We start from the raw sequence: 16,773 nt of genomic DNA on the forward strand, positions 1-16,773 counted from the left end.
TACTTGTCGGAGGAAAGAAAAGCTGGCTCACATTTTCAGTTAATCGACCGGTTAAACGGATTCTGGATAGCATATAGAGATAACTATGAAAATAATACAGTATTTTTCAAAGTTATGACGAGTTTTGGCTCAAATTTTTCGCAACATTCTTTGAAATATGGAATGAGGAGATTATACAGTTTCTTTAGAGTATAATTACATAAAAATTCATATCAAGTTAGATTTCATTAAGAGAATCAAGTTACAGAAAGTAGCCCTTAACCCTATTCACCGTGTTTATAAGTTTGAAATCAAATAAAAATTGTAAGTAAGTCTTAAAATCGAATTATACCACTTAAAACCATTTAAAGGAAATAAACAGAAATGTTCTAAACCTATTCATTTAAAAGCTACGCAAATAGCCTTCAAATTTATAAGTTCAATTAAAAATTTATTCCAAACGATAAAAAATCAACACTAATAGCCATTGAAAAAAATGAAGAAAATAAGCTTACATTAAAGACCAATTTCAGTAAATAATAATTTGCCATTTTTTAGGAGATTAAGCTTTATTTTCCTATCTCAGCATACACCGCAGCTAATGATTTAATAATACATCTTCCCAAGCTTCAAATATTTACTATAGATAAAGATTTTATTCGTTTCTGTCACCGTACCCATCACTGTTACTGTTAAATTACCATCGGAGATTCTACTATCTGCATGAATGACACATACAGTTCTTGTGTCTAGAGTGGGGATTTGCGTTCAACGTCCTCCACCCACATCCAGCCACCACTTCTTCTCCCCCAACTTAAGATGAACCACTGATAAAGGTGTTTACAAGTTGCACCATGCTGGTTTGAGGTCTCCAGACCACCAGGTAAATGGTTCCTGGAAGAGGGAGGCAAAAATAATAACCAGATGCGTCTGTTAATGGTCAAAAGAAAAATAAGATTTCGGGGATGACATTGTTTGTAAGGTGTGGTCTTCTTTTTTTTTTATTCTTGTTTTTTCTTTTTTAGAAGACAAGAATTTTGAAGAAGTCTGGCAAATAATAAAAATTCATCTAGATTTTGGCAAAATGACGAATGCTAGTAATGACGTTAAGAAGTTTATGACGCCTATCGTGATGCATAAGCATTTTGAGGTGTTTGCCTTTGGTTTATATTTTATTTACTTTCTGTCTGATCGTCTCTTGCGTGTCTTCTTCTTTAATGAGAAAAGGCCTCATTTATTCTTGCTATTGGCTAATAATAAAATTATTTGAACACATGTTCTTGAATTAAAGAGCAAAAGAAGGTGCTTTTCCTGCACAGTTTTGTCCCAGAACACTTCGTAAATAAGACTTGCTAGGATTAAATGCAAATTCCCAGATGAATAATATGCATGCATAACATTCTAATACATTCATATGTGACACATTCATTATGAAAATTTCATATTTTAAAACAATTATGGCTCATATAGTCATTTTTATAATGTTTATGCTTTTGATATGGTTCGCAATTTTCTTTTGAGGAAGCTAACCACTAAATAATGAGTTATTTCACAAATTTTTTTATGTGGTTTAATGATATGGCATTAATCTTAAGTTATAAATTTTTGAGTGATCTTTTAATTTTTATTTTCTCTGATTATCCTATTTTATTGGAGTCCTTCTTTTTCAGATTCTCGAAAACCATCACGCACTTTTGAGTTTCCAAAATTGCGTAAATAGTTTTATCCTTGATGCCATACCTTTGATGAGTTGATCAAAATCAAAATTTCAGTGTGAAATGAAATAGAAGCTGCATTTATTTGGACACAATCACAAAATTATGTCCTACTGACAAAGGCGTTTTTACTCACCTAATTGCCATCAGTAATTAATTTACATAATTCTCTTTCACTGCTTTAGCTTTTTACTTTCCTTAATAAGTTAAGTAAGTTAAAAATATCAAAATAATTCCAAATTAACTGGGAATTATTTTTTAAATTAAACTAAATGAAATCAGAATAAAATAAGAAATATGAGTTAGTAATTGACATTCAATTTTTGAACCTGAAAGAGCTGATAAGTTGAGAAAATAACTGTATTCTTAATGCTTCACACAAATAACCATATTCTTAATGCTTCACACAATTAATAATGTTATTGATAAATCAAATTATATTTACACAGATCATTTATGTAGCAATGAGCTTACAAATCTTTTTCAGAAAGTTTTAGTGAAGGTAATATGAGGAAAATATGAATTATTTATGTCAAAATATGTGAAATCTGAGACTAAATAATTTACTGATTTATACACGTATCAAGCGTGCTAGATTCTAGATGAAACTATTGTTTCTAATGGCTAAGATTTCATAACACATAATGCAAACTCTTTCAAAGAGTCGTTTGAAATGGTCACATTAGAATAAAAATATATCATAATACACATTTTGGATAATACACGCCTTTTACTCTACTTCAAATAAAAGATAATAAAACATTCTAATGATAAATTTCAGTAATCAATAATTTCATCATTTTTCATTCACGACCGACCAACTGCAACAAGAATCAATATTTTAAACCATTTTCCGTTATTTATTTTCTTTTTTCACTTCGCATAATTCCAATACTTTTGACTAAGCAATGAAAACAAGTTTATCATACTGAAATACAGCTTAAATATTTTTAAAGTCAATAATGTAAGGAAAAATCACTAAAAATTTCGTAAATGCACTAAATTGTATATCAGTATATAAGTAGTATATAGTTGTATATCAGTATATCAGTATATAAATTGTATATAAATGTATATCAGTTAAATCATGAACTACTGTTTAGTATTTCTAAAATATTATAAGTCAATATAAAATATCTTTCAAATGACTATCAAATAATTCAAATTATCTATTTGTTTAAGGAAAAAAAAATTTTTTTTCATTTTCTAATCGTACGTCTTCACAATCAGTTTAAGACTAAGTTTTCTAACTGCGCGCTGGAGTGAGTTTTGAAGCGTCAAGGTCACGATTTCTACGCTTATTTGCAAAATTTAAAATGTTCTATGAATTATTCTTTTTTTTTATTTATGTTCTTATTTTTTGCATAAAAAACCACGTTTCTCTGGATCTAAGCATTGTTTTTTTTTTGTTGTTCATATTCCTTTGTCTTTCGTTTATATTTTATACACGCTTAAAGTCATTTATTCAACAAAAACGTTTCTTAGATTTTTAAATCTCAAATACAAAAACCTCCCTTGTTCAAGTATTCTAAAAAAGTTGAAGATTCAAATTTAAAAAAAAATCAATCTTTCAAACGTTTCTCAGAAACACGATTTTGAAATGTGACATTTTAACAGGGTCGGTCTATATAAGAGGAGTCAATAATAAATCGTTAAAGTATAATTTACGTCATTGTTTATCATTAAATGCAAAAAAAAATATTAGTTTCTATTTTTTTATAAATAAAACATCGTTATTATAAATACATAACATAACAGACTTAACAATTATTCACATGGAGAAAAAAGTTTTTGCGAAACTACCATACTTATATGATGAAGACATTTAAAGAAAGAAAAAAAAAAGAATGAAAGAAGCATAATTCTGGAAATGTGGGAATTAAACCAAAACATTAGGTACTTGAACCATTCATTTGGTATTTTTTCCCTTCGTAATGGTAACAGTCAACAGGTTACTCTGTTTTTTTAAAACTAGAGTTATTAGCATATCATATTTAGTAAAAACGCAAACTGAAAAGTAAATTCAGCCGAATGAACGGCTTTTATGCCGTGCTTTAAAGTACATAGTAACAGTCGACGGTTACGATCATAATTATAATATAGCTTACATATACAACCGACGTTGCCTCAGGGGATGGAGCGCTTACCTTCCAATCAGATGAACCGGGTTCGAATCCCAGCGATGGTTGATCGATAAAAATTCCGCAACCGGCTTGTACTGACCACAGTGCTGACATAAACAATTATCAACAGTGGTAGACTGATCATGGGTTAAAGACTAAACGTGAGAGGTTTTCGTTGTTTTCCATCCCAAGGTAATGCGGGTTAGTTTCATCAAAAAATCCTCCACGAAAGCAAATTTATACCAATACTTAATCCAGAAATTTCTCTATTTTCTGGATTGTATACAAAATTACAAGGATACGGACTATCCTTGTAATTTTGTAATTACAAGGATACATTAGTAGTCGTAAACCTAAAATTGGGTCGACTGTTCAACAAGGTTATAAAATAGCTTACATTTAAATTAAAAGAGCAAACCAACAATAAAAAGAGTTAGTAAATGTGTACTAAATAAGGTAGCTATTATCAAACTGAATAATTTTGCGTTATCTCAAATTTTGCTAGTACTGCTGAAATGACCAACTCTTTTGGTAAGATTTTTAAATTTTACCTTATTTACTAACAAACAGCGTAATAGCCAAGCCATATTTTATTAATTTTACCAAAAGTCGTTACCAAAGCGTTACGGTAAATGTCACTCTACAATTTAGTGTTTCCATAGAGCCGTAAAACAAAGTACGTGTTAACATACTCTGGTAGTTTTGACCATATTTTTCCTCAATGTTCAAAAACAGTTAAGTACTTGCAAAATATGCTTTCAAAAGTAACACTTTTGAGTAACATTAATGAGAAAAATTATGAGAAAAATCAAAAATAAAAAGATTGATTTATCAAAAGTTACAAGTTATTATTTTTTGATATTTTACCCTTAGTTATGTTACATAAAAGAATCACTTTTTATTATTCTTTTTTTCAATAGATAATTCATGAAAACGTTTTACATGTTTCTTTTTATCCATGAAATTTAAAAAATTCAGATTAAAAATCAATGACTAGAATTAGACATAATAACAAATATGCCTGTATTTAAGAATTTTAAAGTAAACCTATTTTGCAGTTATACCACATAATATAGAAACTTACCTCATATAGAAATTCTACCTCAGTTTATTTGATAGCAAGGGAACTCGATAACCCATATGAACATTGGCCTTGAGCAGTACCAAAAAGCTACAGATGCGAACCAAATTTAAAAAAACTGCAATCACAAAACTTACAAAAGTGCAAAAACTTAACTGTAATTTGTTCAATCAAACTGTTAAAATTTTCATTCTAAAATTATGGTAAAATAACTGGCAGCTGTCTGTCGATCCGATTAACCGTAAACTTTACGGTAAAGAACATTTTTTTTTCCTTTATGGTTTTGAAACCATTTACGAAAGGTATGGTTATAAAACCATGAATACAAAACTATACGGTTTTTTAACCATTTTCAACAAGCATTCTTCAAAAACCCTAAAAAAAAAATTTTATTTAACTAGACACAGGAGCTCGGAGACATTGGAGAGCGCCGGACACTAGAAATTCTTCATGTGTTGAAGGGAACGGAGGAAATTTTTTGGTGTCAACACTAGGACTCGAACTTAAATTCTGCCGGTCATGAGATTAACAGATAAACCCGCTCGGCTATGATATGTAAGCAGTTGCAAAGAACTAAATACCTTCATAGGGTGGTTCTAGCTGGTGCGATAAAATTCTGGTTGTTTAACAGTATTAGGTGAAGGCAGTTAATAAACAGGTTGATTAATATTTTATTTATGGTTATTTGACTGTCTTGATTAAATATGGTTAAATAACCATTCAATAAATTATTATTTAACCATTTTTGCGGAGAAATTTCTAACAGTGCACTGTGAAAGATTACGTGTTCAATATTAGTTTTCTTTGAAAAATATATCAAAATCAATAACTAAATCTTCTTTATAATTAAGGAAGTTATCTTCTGATCATCTTGACTGCGTATTTAGTCTATATGTGCTATTTAATGGCAATCATTTAGGTTATCTATAGAAAAAAAGGATAGTGACCGGGAAAAACTTCAAAAAAAAAAGTAACTGAAAAATACTAAGAGAAGAATGACTAAAAAACTTTTTTTAACTCTTCCCAGTTACGTAAAAATCCGACGACTTCCATTGATTCAGTTGAGACAGATACCCAGCTAGTAAACTTTTTATAAGGTTCACTGACATAAAGTCTGGCATAGACGAAACAGTGCCGAATATGACAACTACGATGTAGTGTTGTCTGTATTAAACACTTTCTTCTTCTTTGATTTAACGTGGGCGGCCTCAGCTCAACAGCCTAGAAATGAAATTAGCTTTAAAAAATCGAGCCAAAATTTATATAAAATTAAATATGACTTGATTGAAAGGCTTAATTTACTTTTTAAAAAGAAATAAACATTTAAAGCCTAAATAAAGCTTTTTTTGCCCAAACTATATGAATAATAATATTTTTTTCTTAAATCAGTTCAGATTTCATTCAGATTATTAAAGAACTTTTGCTAACATATTTTCTTTAGAATAAACATTTTAATAATTGGAAACAAGGTATAATCAAGTCGAATAACAATAGACCATTTTAGAATGCGAAAATGAATGCGTTTCCAGTTTCATTTCAAGTCTAGCAAAAAGGGTTGAGAAATACAGGTCTAGAGCAATTTTGTGGTCTTGTTCTCTACGTAACAAATAAACTCAATTAATATATTTGTCCTAACAAAATATTATAAATATTTATATCTTTAGTGAGATTTTTAATCTGAGCATAGCTTAAAATGTGTGTTTAGGAAAATGGATAAAACTTAAAATGCGAAATGGATAAAGCTTAAAATGCGTATTTAAGAAAATTAATAAAGCTTAAAAAGTGTATTTAAGAAAACGGATGAAGCGTAGAATGCATGCATATTAAAGAAAAGGGATGAAGCTTAAAATACGCAGTTAGGAAAATGGATCCAGCTTAAAATGCGTTGCTAAGAAAATCGATAAATGTTGAAATACGTATTCAACAAAAGCTTATGGTAAAGCCTTAAACGCGTATTTAAAATATGGATGAAGCTTAAAATACTTATTTAAGAAAAAATTGATAAAGTGGATGAATAAAATGGAAAATGGATATCATGTAACTTTTCAGTGAATTATTTCGTATTCAGATATCTGAAAGTTAATTGGTATTTAAAAATTGAAATTCCTGCAACGTAATTTTGGTGCCATTATTATAAACTTATTAGACATGTGGCAGCCCTGTAAAAATAACTCTTGACTTTTATTATATTTTAACAATTATGTCTGCACAATTGATTTCTGAATTATTTTAGTAACCTAAACCAAGTGGTATTCAGTGTAAAAAAAGATTTACTCAGATAAATGTAATTGTGAAATCCTGTACTGTTAGAAATTGGAATCACCAAATTTACCAGAGATATTTATTATATTTTTTCAAAGAAAAAATCCTAACAATACTGAAAGTAACTTAGTAGCATGACTTCTTTATCATTTCATTTCGAAAATATTGCCTATAAATACTTTATATTGAAAATCTATTCTTTTAAATAGCTCAATTATTTTTCTGAATTCTGAGATTAAGAGAATTTTAGTTACAAACGTTCCTCGTCTTACCGATCAGAACTTGTTTTATATTTTTTCAAGAATTGGGAATTATCAGAAGAATTGTTGAAAATAACGGGAAAGAATTTAGTGAAGAAAAAATAAGGTAATCCACTTAGAATGTAACTTATTTGCAAAACAATCGAAAGTGCTAAAAGCAACTATAGAAATAGTGTGTTTTTAGTTTACTTTTCTCTTTTTCACAACATATTTTCTTTTTTCTGTAATTATTTTACTGCGCTGTTTTCCTATTTTTATCAATACATGTTTATCAAAGGCTCTGATTTCTACAACATTCTGAAAGCTTCTTGTACAGAATTACTTTTTCCATTAGCAAGGAATGTACTTGAAAAGAAAAATGAGTATATTTTCTTACATGGTATATGTAAGAAAAGTTTTTCAAAGATGTTTTGCAAAATGCTTATTTCCCACAACACAAGCTTTATTTTTGTATTTTATTAAAACTATAACTCTTATTCCTTTTGTGGATCAATTAGAATTTCAATATATTTTCATATTTAATAAAAACATTTTGCAAAATTAGTTCAATAAATTTTATTTGAAATTACACTATTAAAGATATTAATACCTTGGTATAATGGAAAAATTTTGCAAGATTAATTTTTAATCTGAGTAAATGAAAAAGAATTTAAAAGACTTTTTTTTCAATAGGACGTAAGATAAAAAATAAATTATTTTTTAGGTAGCTATGTAAAACAGCGTAGTTAACATTTCAATTAAGGTTAAAAAAATACATTTTAAAAGATCATGCTTCCGATATATACACATTTTCATCGGATTTACTTATTGCTTATTGTAGTATTATTATGTACGGAGAAAAATTTCAAAATTACCTAACGTGTGTGGTAAAAAATGAGAATTCTGGTAACTAAACCAAAATTTACGGTATTTAAAACATCTATTCGGTCATTTTTCCGTTCGTTACGTTAACAGTCAATCGGATATAGCAAGCTATGGTGTCGGTTTTAAGCAATTTTTATGGCAGTAGATGGATTTATTTATTTATTCACATGCATATCTGGGTTTCTTAGTAAATGCAAAAAATGGCTTAAGAGCTCTTTTCAATTTGAATAACCGAATGCGCAAATTTATTGAGAACAGCAAGAAACATGTCTGAGTGTTTTATAGCGGGATTTGGTCTCACTATATCTAAGATACAGAACGGTTAGCGAAATAGCTAGACATCACGGTAAAGAAGGCCTCTAGAATTAGTTTCAAGTACTGTAAGTATACTGCCGATAAGTATTTTCCTTCCACCTAACGCTCCGAAGCGTAAAGTTATCATGTTCGATATATTTGTGATATCTTTCTCATTTTTGTACTATTTTTTTTCTTCAATTTGACAAGAAATAAGTCATTTTTTATATTAAGCACACGACCGTGCATATGAATCGAAACCAAATATATTTATTTTTTGTTAGACATTCAGCTTCATGGTGGGATTTAAATTTACAAACATTTGTATATTTACAAATACACCGATTTCATATTTTTAAAATTTGGTAGATGTTAGCTTACAGTTTACATAGAAATGAAAGCAATTAACCGTTTAAAAAATGCCAACAAGTGTTTACAAAACAGTAGTAGTAGTACTATATTTACGTCACACTAGAGCTTCACAATGTGCTTTTGATGATGATCTGGGAAAGATCCCTAAGGAGGATCTGAAGGTTTATTAAATAAACTAGAGGTTATCAAACAAAACATTTTTGCATTATCATGAGATAATGCAAAAATGTTTTGTTTGAACATATCATAATAGTACTGCTAAAATTACCGACTCTTTTGGTGAAATTATCAAATTTTACAACATTTACTGCCAACCAGCATGATCAAAAAACCATATTTTATTGTTAATTTTTCTAAAAATCATTATCAAAGTGCTAGGGTTAAAATTACCCTTCGTTTAGATGTTTTTATAAAGCCAAAAACACGGTAAATTTTACCATATTTTGTAAGTTTCGACGACATTTCTTTTGTCAGTGCACTTGTGAGAGTTAACGGAAAACGTTATATGTGAAAAATTTTGACGTCTTGTGTATTTAAACTTTTAAAAAATATCTATATTCCGCAGTTGATACAAAATCTATAGAAAATACTAAAACATTCTGGTACATATGCGCAAAAAATTAAATTTTGAAAGTTTCGATGTGAGTTTTGCACCTACAAAAGTTAATTATTTTCTTAGAATATATTTTGTTATTTATATTTTATTATTTACAATTAAATAGTATTCGAAAATAAATTAGACTTGCTAGTCATGTATATCATCTTTATCATAATTTCAAATGGAAAAAGTTTAATTTTCGAAAACAAAAGAAAGCATTGAATGTTACGAAGGAAAAGAGTAAATATTATTTTTCAATTAAAAGAAATATTTCATTTGTAAAACACATGCCTTAAGTTCTAACTATATTAAACTCTAATTTGTTTGGTTCAGAACTTAAAATCAATATTTTTTTAATTCATATTACTTTAAAATTATGAGAGCAAATAATATGCGTTTGTGACGTATTGAAAATGCCATTAGGCTAATGGAGTGAAATAAATCCTTAATCTATAAAAAAAATTTAGTACAAAAAATGTGCTGTGGTGTTAGATGCTTTTGACTAAAATAACACACAAAAATTCAGAATCAACTTCTAAATTCTATCTAAAAAAACCTTTTTTTTTACTTTTTTTGCGCCTCTAAACGAATTTCTTTTCTTTTTTTTATTTAATTTTGCTCGCTCAATTTATCATCCTTAAAAACGATGACTGTTTAAAATACTTTTTAGCAAAAGCATTTTTAGCTTTCATTCTCAGTGGATTTTATACGTGCATATGATTTAAAACTCAATATTTACTTTTTCAAACAGTTTTTATTTTGCGTTTTCCTTTGAAATGAACGTTTTTATTCTGATGTATTTGCTTTTCATAACATTTACATAAGTTTGCAGAAAAAGTTTCGTCAAAATCAAATACAATAACTTTTAAAATCCATTTCCCTACTTTGATTGTTTTAACAATGCAATTAAGCTAAAAAGTTCCCTGTGTTACTTGATATGTTTTGGTTTTTTTTTTTTTTTTTTTTTTTTTTGCACAATGTCAAACATTTCTTTATTATTAACAGTAAACTATTAACTCTAAATATTTAATGTCAAAACAAGTTTGCTTGTTTTTGCAATTTATAATATTGTTATTATTTTACTTATTTCCGATTTTTTTTAAATTTCTTTCACATCTTACGATATTAAATAGTTTCTTTTTTTGATGTAAAATCAAACTAACAAATTTTCAGTGAACTTTCTTCAATACAGCAACGTCTTTTGTAAATTTTCACACTTTGTAGAATAAAAAAATTTCAATGATATTAGTCCGTTTTAATTTCAATTAAAAGCAATCAATAAACACACTATAAACAATGAAATATTTCGTATAATGTTTAACTTGTAATAACCGTAACCAAAAATATGTTCGCAAGCGCAAATGTGTTTTACATAATATAGCTTACGCAACTGTTATCAGTAAAAACTTTTTCTAAATCGAGCACCGTAAAAAAAGCATCCATCTTTTTCAACAGTACTAAGATCATTCATATTGTTTTCAGGAAGCCAGAATTAATGAAACAACGTGTGAAAAACTATCCTGTTATCATCAAGCGAATCGGCAGCATTTGGCGCCGTCACGGAAACGGGGCTTACTATTTTGCCGACAGCTATAAATAAAATCCATTCATACTCTTTCTGTAATTTCGTCACACCCATGTTAAGCTTGCATCTCGAAATGCATGTGCAGCATTTTGTTGCTTATCGTTTTCAATTAACTGAATTTAAGTTGTGTTTGGGATTAATAATATTTTCTTTTTTTATGCACTTGCATAAGCTTTAATTTGAAAGAGGGTAAAGACAATTATGTAAAAGTTTCAATGCGAAAGCAATAAAATTAAGTAGTAAGCATGTTAAACTAATGTTAAAATTTCTTTAAGTTTTAAAAATATCCTAAAAAAAGCCATCTAAAACTTTAAAAATATATTTCCGAAATTTCTAATGCTTGTTAGATTTTAAGTCTTCAAACAATAAAAAAGTAATTTAAACCAGAAAATTACAGGGATTATTAAAACATGCCAATCTTTAAAGCGTAAGTATTTGTTATTGATAATGTAGATTTTGAAAAACAATTTATTCTAAAAAACACTGCGTTATCAGTCAAAACTTATAAACCTGACTAATTATCATACTCATGCTAGATATTATTATTCGGGATATAACAAATATTATATTTTATACCAGGGGTTTCCAACTTACATGAGGCCGGGGGCCGCAATTAAAAACACCAGTCAAATGGCGGGCCACAACTTTATCAAAATTTTATATAGGACTCTTTTATGTTTGAAGGAACATTAAATATTGCTGTCAGATTTTTATAAAGGTTTTTTTAATATTAAAAAAAATAATAACAAGCATTACAAATAATGCTTGTTACGTATCATTTTGAGTCTTCTCTTAATCTGAAACTTAGTGACAAGATTTTTTTTACTTTCAATTTTAATTCTGTGATAAATTAACATTTTTTCGACTTATTAGAAATTATAGCAACAACTAAAAAATTTTCGAGCATCTGAAATTAATTTTTTTTCTTCTTTTCCGCTAATGCGATATTCAATTCAAAGAATTTAGATAAAACATGATATTCATTCCCTCTTTTATGCACTTTAAAATTCACAAATGTAAATAATTTCGTCCAAAATGAGTGGTTTCAAAAGTTAAATTGAAGAATTTCTGATATGCACATGCTAAATTATATTCGCAAAATAAAGAAAAAATTTTTAAAAAAAACGAAATAAGAAAAGAGAGCAACATACACGATTATTTTTGTATTTGAATAAATATTATCTTGGATGCAAAACCTGAGAAAAAAATTTTTTTTTCACCGTTGGTATGTAAATTTCACAGATAACAAAAAAATTACGTTTTTTTTTTTTTTTTTTTTTTTTTTTTACGAGAAAAGTATTTTAAGTCATTATAGATTTTTTACGAAAATTGTCCGCAATGAAAACTACTATATTTCAGTTCGCGGGTCAGGAAAAAAGGCTTCGAGGGCCGGATGCGGCCCGCGGGCCGCCAGTTGGAAACCCATGTTTTATACCAAAACTATAATATATATTACATAAAAATATACCATATGGATATTATTTTTCGGAACATAAACAAATGCAGATTTTAATAAGTTCATGCAAGGAGAAAATAATTCTGGTAAAATTACCGAACTGTATAGTAATGATATTTTTGATATAAAAAATTTAAAAAAACATAATTTTAGTAAATAAAACTAAAATATACGATATTGAAACTCTTCGTTAAGTCATTTTTTCATTCCTATGTTAATGGTGTAGCCAAAATTCTGGTTTTCAAAATTATAGTTTTTATTACCACACATTTAGTAAAAAATATGAAACTGAAAAGTAAATTTGACCAAATAAATTGTTTTTATGACATGCTTTAAGGAATTATAATAAAATTAACACAATTACCAAATTTCATCACATATTTTAAAACAATATTTTATTCTAAATTTCGCCAAAATCATTCGGTAAAATCTATTGAGCTTTTTATTGTTCCCATGAAGCCTGAAGCACTGTAAATTTTACCTTATTCTGGTATTTCCTCATGCTTTTTTCTCTGCATGCATTCAATTCCAAAAGTGGTAGTTAAAATAAAAAACAGAGTAATTTTGACAAAGCAACTTTTTTCTAAAATTAAGAAAATACTGCATCAATAATACTATTAACTGAAAAGCTTATAAAAAAATTTCCTGATTGACATAGCATTGTATGACAGAACAATTGCTTCTTAATGGATTTTTAAAAAAAATTAAAATTCCATTCTTGTTATTAAAATTAAAAAGTATAATTTCTGATACAGGGGAAATAAGTATGTTGCAAGTTGATTAAAGCACTACAGCATAAACTAGATCGTTAAAATTATTCATTATTATTTGCTATAAGTATCTTAAAAAAAAATTTTCTTTTTTTCACTGATACCTTTTGTGCTAAGAGCTATACGTTTGGGATGCATCCGACTTTCTCAGCTAAATAGATTATAAAAATTTATTCCGAAACGAGAACATATTCTATCTCTACCTAAACAAAAACTAAAATGATTTTCTCTGCATGAGCATAGTAATAGTTCCTGCATTATAAAACTCATGCATTCAAATAGTAAGATAATTTGAGACCAGCTGTGTATAACGCGCTGAGAGGCACAATTATTTTGCGATTCATTAACGTTTTTTGAAGTTAATGGGGCTTAAAATAATTTAGAGTGTTAAGATATAATTGAATTTAATACATTTATTAAATAAAGAACACATAGAGGATATTAAAAAAAACTTTAAAGTATTGTTGCACTTTGCACCCTTCAGATTGTATTATCAATAAATTTAGATTGCTTTTGAGAAATTAAAACAGATACTTTAATGCAGCGAAAAAAAACTTTCTCTTAGCTTGATTCTCATCATGAGTTAATAATCTGAAAAAACCCTCAAGGTATCAGCATCAAATTTGCACGAAGGCAAAAATTCCGGTAAAATTACCGCACAGTATGGTAATGACATTTCAAGTAAAAATAATTGTTTAACAAAATCAAAAATATACAATGTTTAAGCCATTCATATGTGAGTATTTAAGCCATTTTTCCATTCATGTGAAAGCGGTTTACTGGAAATTCTGGCTTTCAAATTTTTATTGTTCTAATTACCATGCATTTAGTAAAAAATACAAAATTAAAAAGTAAATTTTGCGGAATAAATGGATTTTATTCCATGCTTTAAGGTTTCGTGAGTAAATTATTAAATTTTACCACATTTTCAAAATTTTATCACACAGTATAAAACTATATTTTACTGTTAATTTCACCAAAATCATCACCAAAGCACTTCGATAAAAATTACCGAGAGTTTAGGTATTCCCATAGAGCCAGAAGCACGGTAAATTTCCTAGCTTTACCAAACCTTTTTTCTCAGTGTGGCAATTCATTCTATATAATTAGAACCTCTGTTTATCTTGACTAGAACTGAAATGTAATGTTCTGACTTAAACGCTAATACTGTTAATTCGTTAAATCGATCAACTGGTCCTGGAAGATAATTTTTCAAAAGTGGTGGTTACAACTCGAATACCAACATTACCAATAAACTGCTTAATATGCTTAGATTATTTTTTTTAAAGCGTAGAGCAACAAGACCTCTGTTGTATTACACATCTGAACTGTAACGATTTTTGCGTATTTCATACATTTATAAAAGATGTCATCATTAAGCATAAAAGTTGCATGTAATCAAATACTTAATTTCTCTTAAAACCTCCATTCTTTTATAAGAATCTGTGGCAATTAAGTTATTCTCTAAATAAGGAAGTTGAGTAAAAATGCTTTAAAAGAATATTATTTCTGAAAAGCAACTCAAACCACAAGAAAATATTTTTTTCTCTAATTGAGTGAAGAAATTAAATGTTGAAAATAATCAAAATCATTGTTAATTTTCATAAAATCAATTAAATATCTATCAACACAATATTTTTATATCTTAGGTATTCTTAATCAGAAGTTTACCCTGAGAAAAAGGAAAGGTCAAAAATACAAGAATATGGTAAAATTTACAGTGTTTCTAGCTCTATGGGAACACCAAATTCTCGGTAAGTAATTTTGGCAAAACTTAACAATAAAATACAGTCCTATAATCTGTAGTTAAGTTTGGTAAATGTGGTAATTTTATCATGATGTCTTAGAGCATGGCATAAAAACTATTTATTCGGATAAATTTGCTTTTCAGTTTTGAATTTTTTACTAAATGCGTGGAAATAAGAACAAGAATTACGAAAATCAGAATTTCCGGTAAACCGTTACCTTATGAAAATTACCAAATGAAATTGAAAAAAATTGCCAATGGAATAGTTTAAATGCCGTATATTTTGGTTTTATTAACCAGAATTATGATTTTTTTATTACTAATATCATTATCATACAGTACGGAAATTTTAAAAGAATTTTTCTCTCCATATAGAGCAAATATTTTTTATCGATTTCAAACAAACGAAATTCGCCGTAATAAAAGCTTAAAAAATATTGCAAATTTCAAAATTAATAGTTTGATGAATAGTATAATATTTTTTCCCCTAATATTTTTAGAGCTTTACTACATCGTTAATTTGTTAGCAGAAATGTTGAAAATGAAATATGAAATGTAAGAAATTATTTTAAAAAATGTTCCTAACTACGCTATGTTTATATATTTATGGAGCACAATATTTTAAAACAATTTCTAGCACTTAGCTTTTCTTAAAAATGTATCCTTACAAAGCATTTTTTTTTCTAAAACTGAAAAATATTTATTATATTATAAAATATATTATATATTAACATCATGAATAATTAAATTGCTTCGGTAAGATATTTTAAAAATATTTTTCAAATATCTTACCGAATCTATTTGCTTAGGATTTTAGAAAAATTAACAAGTAAAAATGCTTTTATAGAATGTATTAAGATTTAATAAATGTGGTAAAATCGATAAATTTAACATGTCTTAGAGTATGGCGTAAAAACCATTTATTCCGTTAAATTTTCTTTTCAGTTTTGTATTTCTTACTAAATGCGTGGTTATAAGAACTGCAATTTCAAAAAACAAAATTTCCGGTATAAAAATTACCAAATGAAACTGAAAAAGTTACCAATTGCATAGTTTAAATATCGTACATTTTGATTTTATTAACCAGAATTATGATTTATTTTACCAGAAATATCATAACCATACAGTACGGTAATTTTACCAGACTTTTGCTCTCCGTATAGACAAGATATTTCTTTATCGATCTCAAACAAACGAAATAATTTGCTACAATAAAAGCTTAAAAAATATTGCGAATTTTGAAATTAATAGTTTGAAAAATACTATGAAATTTCTTAATACTTCTAGAGTTTTTCTGAATATTTTTATTTTCAATGAGCTGCACAATCGGTCTTGCCGATGAACAGACCTAGTGCGTTCTCCAGAGGTGGTATCCACTCTTTCAGGACCATCACAATAGGTGAGATACCGTTGGTCATGTTAATTTGGACGTCTAGTTTCTGCCACACTAGATGGCAGCACCGAGACTCTATTTGGAAGCTAAAGTGCACTAGGAATTTAATTTTGCCGGAAATGCCAAGAGCCAATGAGGCACTCCAGGGATCTTTTACATGCCGCATAATCATACGACATGGCCTCTGGGGATTTTCTGCATCCCGAAAATCCGGTGTCTGGGCCGGGGATTGAACCCGCAGACTTGGGCTCAGAAGGCCGACGACAAACCAACT

At 28.1% G+C, this 16,773-nt stretch overlaps 1 protein-coding gene across 1 annotated transcript in view; it reads right to left on the minus strand.

Annotated features, from left to right (window-relative positions):
• The window catches only part of LOC107443755 (A disintegrin and metalloproteinase with thrombospondin motifs 9), a 332,741-nt gene that overhangs the window by 299,730 nt on the left and 16,238 nt on the right, over positions 1–16,773 (minus strand). The gene's annotated exons all lie outside the window — the stretch shown is intronic.

Source organism: Parasteatoda tepidariorum, chromosome 11 (assembly GCF_982258835.1).
Source record: "Parasteatoda tepidariorum strain Cologne lab strain chromosome 11, Ptep-v5.0, whole genome shotgun sequence".
Classification (NCBI taxonomy): domain Eukaryota; kingdom Metazoa; phylum Arthropoda; class Arachnida; order Araneae; family Theridiidae; genus Parasteatoda; species Parasteatoda tepidariorum.